Genomic DNA, 9135 nt, shown 5'->3' with positions numbered 1-9135 from the left:
CAACACTTACCATATGCAATTTCTAATTTTACAAAAACTTTATAAAACTGAGGGAGAGAAAATTTACAGCAGTTGGCCTTCCCAGTGTCATCCTTGCTCTCTAAAGACTCCTGTTAGAGAGAAATTATACTGACTTGCTTTATTTGAATTTCAAAGGTAATTTGAGTTCTGAAAGCTAGATAAATCAATCATACTTTAGAGATTAAACAGTGATTCACAATAGGCAAGCTCTCAGATGTTTTAAAATTTAACAGGTAGCATAGTTGAGATGCAGTTCTGTTTTTCTTTGGGGGTAAGCCAGAGACGAGCTGTGATGAATTTGTTGTGTATGATTAATATTGCATATGTTTGTACTTTTCTGCACCTTTGCAGAAATGTGTAAGGTCAATCAAAACTTTCCATTAACCTCACTCTAAGCCCATGTCCCTATGAGAACAGCCTTCTTCCAATGATTCAGAGTGTAGTTCATCTTGCTTTGTAATTCTACTTAGTACTTCCAATTGCTTTTCAATTTGAAGCCTGTTGTAATAATGTTTCTGAAATATAAAATATGTATTTCAACTATTCAGACTCTTTTTAACCTAGTTTGCCTCTTCCAGCACCTTTTGCAGTACAAGTGAGAGCCCTGGAAGATTGTCTTCTGATTAACCTCATGACCTTATTCATCACACCAAAGAGTCATAGAGCAAGGAGCCAACAACATCTACTTCACTAATCAGCAGGTAAGTAAAAATAAACTGATATCTCAGTTTTTCCAGTCAGGCCTTCCAGAAACACAATTTAAAAATAAGTAGAAATTAACACCTTGAAGAAACAAGGATTTTTAATATTTAACTGTTTTTTTTATGATAAAATTTGTAGCATAATTACAGGTTACCTAAACAAACAGTAGACTTGAACACTTAGCTAGGTTCCTTGACTAGAGGCATTACTATAAATTATTATACTTTCCTGTTTCATAGGAGTGCTATAATAGCTGGATGAGCTTTTATTGGGGGGAGCAGAGGGCTAATATGGTGATTATTAGATTTATAAATTTTCTGGTTATTTTTCTTAGTCTAGATATTATTCCTCTTAAGTGGGTCCCCAAAAACTACTGAAAACTGCGTTTGCTAATGAGTAAACTTGATGCCATATGGAGCATTTACCTTACTAGGTTTTCCCCCCTGAAGATGGTGTATTCCATAAAGAGATCACTTGCATGGACTTCATCAGAGTTTGGCCCAGTGATGGGCAGCCCTCTGCAGATTCATAGCCACTTCTGGATTATTAGAATTGCTAGACATCAGAGTCATCACTGGTTGGTACTTGAGGATTGGTAGAACTGTCTGTCCGAATGAGAAATAGTTCTTGTAGGTCTCTAACATTCTCACTTTTTATGACTTTATTGATCATGTACTTTTCCTTCTGCTGGGAATACTCTTTTTTTTTTTAAAAATATATTTTATTGATTTTTCACAGAGAGGAAGAGAGAGATAGAGAGTTAGAAACATCGATGAGAGAGAATCATCGATCAGCTGCCTCTCGCACACCCTCCACTGGGGATGTGCCCGCAACCAAGGCACATGCCCTTGCCCGGAATCGAACCCGGGACCTTTTAGTCCGCAGGCTGACGCTCTATCCACTGAGCCAAACCGGTCCCGGCTGGGAATACTCTTGATCTTCAAATATATTGGAGTTAAGCCCACTCATACATTAGGACTTAGGTCCATTGCCACTCCCCCACTCCTATGTGGCCTTCCTTGGCACTGCCCTCTTTCCCAGGAATGGTTCCTCTCATGGAATATAAAACTTTTCTATTTTAAAACTTACCATAATGTATGCTTTCCTTCTTCACAAAGAAGTTATATCTTTGAAGGCAAAACCATATTTTATTCATTTTTGTATCTCTACCCGTTGGCATAATGCCTGTCACACATAGGCCCTCAATTTATTACCAATTAGGTGAACAATTCACTCATTAATTTATTCATGTAACAAATGCTACTTTTGGTGTGTTATTGGAGGCAAATAAACTATAGTGTCAGTTTTCTCAAATAGTTGGGAGTATCAGATTTAGGGAATATTATCACTTGTTAGACAAGCTGAAATCTGCTTTAGTACAGGTCTCTTTTGGCTACTTACCTTAAAAGCTAGCTTCATACTCATATAGCTGCCTGTGTCCATGGCAACTGAAATACATGAATACAGGTTCTGAAAAAGGATCTTCCTAGAAAGTCAAGGCCCCTATTAAAACAGTAGTTCACATCAATGTGCCTCTCAGACAGGCATTATCACAGGCTTGCATGAGTGACTATTTCAACTAGGCAGGAATGACTTCATACAATATTATTTCCCCAAAGCAGTTTCCCCTAAGATCACAGTGAGCTGTTGATAGAACTAGTGTGGTGAGGTCATGGATCACATCAGTTCTTGAGGGGGCTCTACAATGGAAGAATAGCCTTTGGCATTTCATTTATGAGTCAGGAGGAATCTCAATTCCCTTGCCTCATGGTAACAGAGGTAGCAACTCCACCTGAGCTTTCTATGAATGTCTAAAGGTAGGGGTGGCTTTGTATGTCCCATGTCCCTTGGCGAAGGCTCTATGTGGTGCTGCAGAAACCAGAGTTGGAAAATGCCACTTGAGATGAGAAAACATTGAATAGGCATAGACATAAGCTAGGAACATGTGTTAGATCTTCAGGTCTATATCATTGGGCAAGTGAATTTAACCCACACACTACTAAAAGAGCTCTTTTAGATGGGAACCAGGAACTATAGAGAATTGTGTAGATTTTGGAATATTTATTACATCCCTATGCTGATTAGTATGTAAATGTTGATATTTTCTCCAGAGGCTTTAGTGGTAAAATCCTTACAATGTAAAGAGGATATGGCTGTGTCTGAAGGTGCAATGGAGAAACAGTGAGCTGAGGAGAATGGGTATGTTCTTTAGCCTTTCTTGCAGGGAGAGCATAACTGGCCTGAATAGGTGATTGCACTTTGAAAGATGTAGTTTTCTGAGTCCACAAGGCCTTTGACCTTTAGTTTTTGTATCATGGAAGAAGCCCATCAGTCCCAAGAAACAGGTTAGGTGGGAAGGTAGGCCAGGGGTGCCTAGAAGACCCAGAGCAGTAACAATGCCTATACATCAAGTGATAGACAATTAGTTCAATATTTTAATACTGGTCACTCTCAACCTGTATTGGTTTATATGTTGGTCATAATAAGGCAGCACAACTGGGCAGCTCAGAACAATAGGTATTAATCACCTCATAGTTCTAGAAGCTAGAACTTCAAAACCAAGGTGCTATCAGGGCCACCACCCCTCTGAAGATGCTAGGGAAGAATATGTTCCAGGCCTCTCTCCTAAATCTTATATTTCCTTGGCTTGTGGAAGCATAACTCCAGTCTTCACAGAGAGTTTTCCTGTGTGCATGTCTATCTCCTCACATAGCATTATTTTTATCAGAGTACCAGTAATATTAGTTTAGTAGTCTACTTGCTCCAGTATGGCCTCTTTTTAACTTAGGGAATTACATCTGCAACAACTCTATTTCAAAATAAGGTCACATTCTGAGGTCCTGAAGGTTAGAACTTCAACATATGCATTTTGAGGGTCCACAATACAACCCTAGTATTAACTTTTCTTTTCTTTTTAAAAATTGATTTTGGAGAGAGGAAGGGAGAGGGAGAGAGAGAGAGAGAAACATCAATGATGAAAGAGAATCATCGATCGGCTACCTCCTGCATGCCCCAAAGGGATTGAACCCCTAACCTGGACATATGCCCTGCCAGGAATTGAACCATGACCTCTTGGTTCATAGGTCGACATTCAACCACTGAGCCACTCCTGCTGGGCTAGTATTAACTTTTTAAAAAACATATTTTCTGGTGTACATGCTTAAGAATTTTTCTACAGTAGACACCTAAGAATGAGTAACTGGATCCAACATGAACTTGGGAGTTGATTTGAAGCCCAGATGAAGTGATGGATATTTCATCATAGAATGATGCCTTATCACACAGTATAGACATGAGGAACCAAAGAGTCTCCGTCTAGGGAACTTTGAGCCACTGCTGTGTTTACTTGGGTAATCACTGAAGTCTGTGCTTTGTGACTTCTATTTTTATAAGCTGTGCTCTCATGTAAGAGCTTTACATAAATTTATATAAGCACCTTACTGTGGCAAGCCCACAACATTTTAAAAAGAACTCCTTCTGACTTATTATTCCTAGCTTCATTGAGCTTTTTGCAATGCCTTAAGAAAAAAAAAAAAAAAAGAGGAAGAAGAGCTGGCCCTGGCTGGTGTTCTCAGTTGTTAATGCATCGCCCCATGGACTGAAGGGTCTTGGATTTGATTCTGGGTCAAGGGCACATACCTGGGTTGCAGGTTCTATCCCTGGCCCTGGTTAGGCAACCAATCAATGTGTCTCTCTCACACTGATCTTCCTTTCTTTCTTCCTTCCTTCCTTCCTTCCTTCCTTCCTTCCTTCCTTCCTTCCTTCCTTCCTTCCTTCTTTCCTTCCTATCTCTCTCTCTCTCTCTCTCTCTCTCTCTCTCTCTCTCTCTCTCTCTCTCTCTTTCTTTCTTTCTTTCTTTCTTTCTTTCTCCCTCCTCCCTCTCTTTTACTCTCTCTGGAAATCAATGGAAAAAATATCCTCGATTGAGGATTAACAGAAAAGAAAAAAAAAAAAAAAGAAAGGAAAATGCAAAAGCAAACTGGTTTCTGGGTTGGGGTAAGTGGGAGGAGGAAAGCTTCTGGGGTGCTTAGAGAATGTCTCCCCCCCCACCCTTTTATTCCTAACATATGGTAAACTGGTAGGTCAGACACCTAACTTTTATAATACTTATCCTTATTCTTTCCCTAAATTCTACTTTAAATAGTTAATCCATACAACAAGAGAGTATATAATGAACAGTAAATCTCTTTTAAAAAAATCCATTTTCTCAGATAGCTAATCCTTCTTGTATAAGAAAACCTCTTAATAGTTTTTGGTAAGCAGTTTCCAGAGATACTCTGCAGAGGGTAAGGAAGGATTTTATGAATGTCCTCACGGAGCTAAGGCCTGAGCAATGAGCAGGCAAACAAGAGAGGGGGCAATAATCCAGGCATGAAATAATAGTACAAAATATTGAAATATGAAATAGTATAGTTTTTCAATTGCAAACTTAGATTAGTTTTACCTATTTTTGAATTTCATATAAATAGAATCATTCAATATGTACTCTCTTATTTATCACTTGGTTCACTCAGCATTTTGCCTCAGATTTCTTTATGGTGTCATGAAGCAGCAGTTCATTTATTTCGATGTTATATAACATTCTAGTGTATGAGTGCAACAAAATGTACTCATCCATTTTCCTAATATTAGACATTTTCTTCTGTGTTAGAGTTTTCATCACACTTCTCTGTCTTGTTTGTTTGTTTTTTGGTTAATCCTCACCCAAGGATATATATATTTTTAAAATATATTTTATTGATATTTTACAGAGGAAGGGAGAGGGATAGAAACATTGATGAGAGAGAAACATCAACCAGCTGCCTTCTGCACCCCGGCCCCCCCCCCCCTGGGGATGTGCCCGCAACCAAGGTACATGCCCTTGACCAGAATCAAACCTGGGACCCTTCAGTCCAGAGGCTGACGCTCTACCACTGAGCCAAACCATTCTTGACCCGAGAATATTTTTCCATTGATTTTTAGAGAGAGTGGAAGGGAGAGGGAAAGACAGAGAAAAGCATCAAGGTGAGAGAGACACATCGATTGGTTGTGTCCTGCCTGCCCCCTCTGGGGATCAAGCCCACAATTCAGGCATGTGCCCTTGACCGGAATTGAACCTGCGACCCTTCATGTTACCAGGCTGACCCATTGAGCCAAACTGGCCAGGGCCACACTGTCCTGTCTTAATGAGTTCAGATTTGTTTCCCTCACAGATCTTAACATAGTGCCCAAGAGCCTACTTCTCGGTAGAAGTAACTAGATAAGGGTTTGATGCTGGGAAACTGAAAGGCAGTGTCCTGACTTCCTGAGTCATTCCTTTGGCCCTGATGGCTGGCAGCAAGGTAACATGGTTTAAACTCAGCATCTGAACTGCTCATCTATTCATATTGCTTGTCTGATAGCCAATAACCAAATAACTTCGGTATCGTTAAGAATTTCATTCCAGTGATCCAGGAAGCTTCTATGTTTGGATAAATGCTATATTTTACATGATTCTGCTTATATCTTAGGACCTCAGCACTTAGCAGTCACACCTCTCTTCTTCCCTGGGAATAGTTCCTGGAGCCCGTGTGGACTATAGAGTTTTGGGAACTACACTTGTTCTGTGTCAGGGAAAGCCTTAACTGGGGATCGGGAGTTATGATACAGCATGAATGTTCAAATAATTCTCCTGAATTTAGACTTACAACTTCTACCAAATACCTTCTGCAAATCATTTGTGCTGTGAGCTGCTAAGAGGGAAAATGTGGCTATGTTTTCAGCATGGGTCTTGCAGCTTAGGCTTTCTGATGGCGGCCACAGAGGCAGTCCTCCCAGCACCTGCCACTGAGAAGGATGAGTCTGCAGAGACCTCTGCGCAAAGCTCTTCCGAGCTGTGCCCTCCTCGCAAAAGCCAGCAACCTTTTCAGTAGACCCATCCATTCTCTGAAATGTTTGTCAACATCCTGGACAAATCAAATTCCCTCCCCACTTTCAATAACAGCAGATGCATGCATAAAAGCAAACCCAGCTAGCTTTCCATCATGATAAAATATCTGGAGACATAAAATCCGAGGAGTTTATGCATATGAAATTGCTAAAATATTGAAGTACAGAGGGAGCTGATGTGCTGTAAGAACTCAAAAGGTCATGAGGATGGTTCAAGGAGAGAGCACAGAATTTAAATTGGGTATCCATGGAATTCAATTAAATCCAACAAATATTGACTCGATGTCTAGTTCCACTGGGACATGTTAGCAGGGAGGTAGGATTTGATAGGCAGGATAGAATGAGAGATGAATGAGACATAAACCTTACCTTTAGGAAAGCCTCAGGCGAGGGTCTAGAGGGGGAGAGAGATAAGACAGAGAAAATTGCTGTGTTGAAGTGTGTGGCAGAAAGCTACAATGAAGAAGTACCCAGGATGCATGGGATTGAGAACTGGCTTTATCACTTCGAGCTGAGCGACCTTGGGCAGAGTGAGTCTCCAGCCTCCATCTCCTCATCTGTAAACCTGAGTTTATGACAGTGTCTGCCTCATAATGTTCTTTTGAAAATTAAATCTAATAACCTGCCTACAGCACTTAGTCTGGCACCCTCACACAGTGCTTAATAAATGGCAGCTGTGAATTGTCAGAGAGGTGGCACAGAGCGGGGGAAGGGAGAGGGGGGCAATTGTACCCCATTGAAGAGTTAGACAAGCCTTCCAGGAATAAATAACATTTGGAAAAGAGGGTAGAATATCAACTGATAGAAATTGGGGAGAGATGCACGTAACATATGTTTATAGTGGTTGCCTTGTGAGTTTTATTGTCTCTGATGTAATCCTCTGGGGCTAATTTGTGAATGAAAGAATGAATGAATTTGCAAGTAGATAAATGAAAGGTATACCCTTCTGTCAGTGAACACCTTGCAGGGAAAGGTGAAATGTCAGGTTGGAACCAGACTATGCAGGGCTTTGAGTGAAGGGCAAAGAGTTGTCTCCAGACAATGAAATCACTCTGCTTTTATTTATTTTTATTTAAGTTTTAAAGGAAATAAAGTAGGCAAGCTCTATTACAGAGTCAGCTGAAGTCTTACAAGCTCATCTTTCATTTCGCTGCCATCAGTAATGTGCAAATTAGACATTCTCTTCTGCCTATAAATTGCTTAATCTAAGCTTGTGCTGCAAATAATACCAATGGCTTTGAAGCTTGTGTTGGAATTAAAAATGAGGTTGATAAATTCTTTGAGATTTATTTTCAAGAGAAGGCAAAGTCTGCAGTAACCAATCCGGAAATGATGCTTAGATTAAAATATTGTGTGGCTTCGCTGGTCCCGGGCAGCCTGATGTCAGGATTCTTTATACGCCTGGTTCTCTCTGTTCACACATGTCATGGACTTCTTGTGAGGTTGGCCAGTCTAAGGAAATATGATGGTCACTCCCCTCTCTTTATTTTTCCAGCCTTCAACTGTTTTATAGGCTTTTATAAGCCCTGTTTGAACATAGCATATCATTTAGTTCTCAGAACTGCTTTGCTCAATGGACTTGATCACTGTGACAGAGATCCAGAACTCACTCAGTCCCGATCTCTTGCTCCCCAACCTTTGTGGTGGTCAGCGGTTTCTTCTGAACTCCCAGACTTCTTCCTGCAGGCACTGCTCTGTGGGCGATGCTTCCTCTTCAACCCATCTAATTGTGATCTCTGAAAAAGTGGAATAAGGCCTATTTACTTTATTTATTTATGGAGAGAATATCAAATAGAGCCTGGGAGCTCTTACACTGAAATTCCCAGAGAGAAGTTGAGATGTTTGAAAACATGCTGGCTTCCTAAGGAATTCCATTCAGAAAACCTGTAGGATATCTATTTGCTGATGGTAAAAGCCTTCCCTCTCATTCACATCCATAAAATACTTTACCTAATTATAATAATGCCTATGGTCCTTCGTGTTCCTTTGGGGTTTCTGATTGACAATGCCCTTTGGTCATCTCCCCAGGCCTGCAGGTGACTGACTAAGCTGACTGCCAGTGAGAAGAGAATGTGTCTGTACTGCGGGGACTTCTGGGGTCCTAAAGACTGAGGTACAACTAGATCCATCTGCCCATCTTTCCTCCAACTAGGCTTTCTGAGCACCTACTGATTTCTTGGTCCTGGTTTAGAAGCTTAAAAAAATACATTAAAAATCGTTTCTGCCCTCAATCTAGTGTTTTGATGGAACAAAGTTGCAGGAGTGTGAGAGCACAGGTGAAGGTAGGATGAACTCGGCGTAGGTGTGTTGGGGAAGGGTTTCAGATACAAAGTTAGGCTTTAATAGGTCATAAATGAGCCTTACTTATCGGAGGTGGGGATGAGTGGTATTTAAGGCAGGGAATTAGCTGTGAAAATACAAAGCAGAATGAGAAAGTAGGACATATTTGACATAGACCATGGATCAAGCATTTCTAAGAATCATTCACTTAAATAAATATATTCA

The sequence above is a fragment of the Pipistrellus hanaki genome, assembly GCF_964339955.1.
Source record: "Pipistrellus hanaki genome assembly, chromosome: 12".
Classification (NCBI taxonomy): domain Eukaryota; kingdom Metazoa; phylum Chordata; class Mammalia; order Chiroptera; family Vespertilionidae; genus Pipistrellus; species Pipistrellus hanaki.
The sequence above is the reverse complement of the archived record's forward strand: the minus strand, read 5'-3'. Positions refer to the sequence as shown.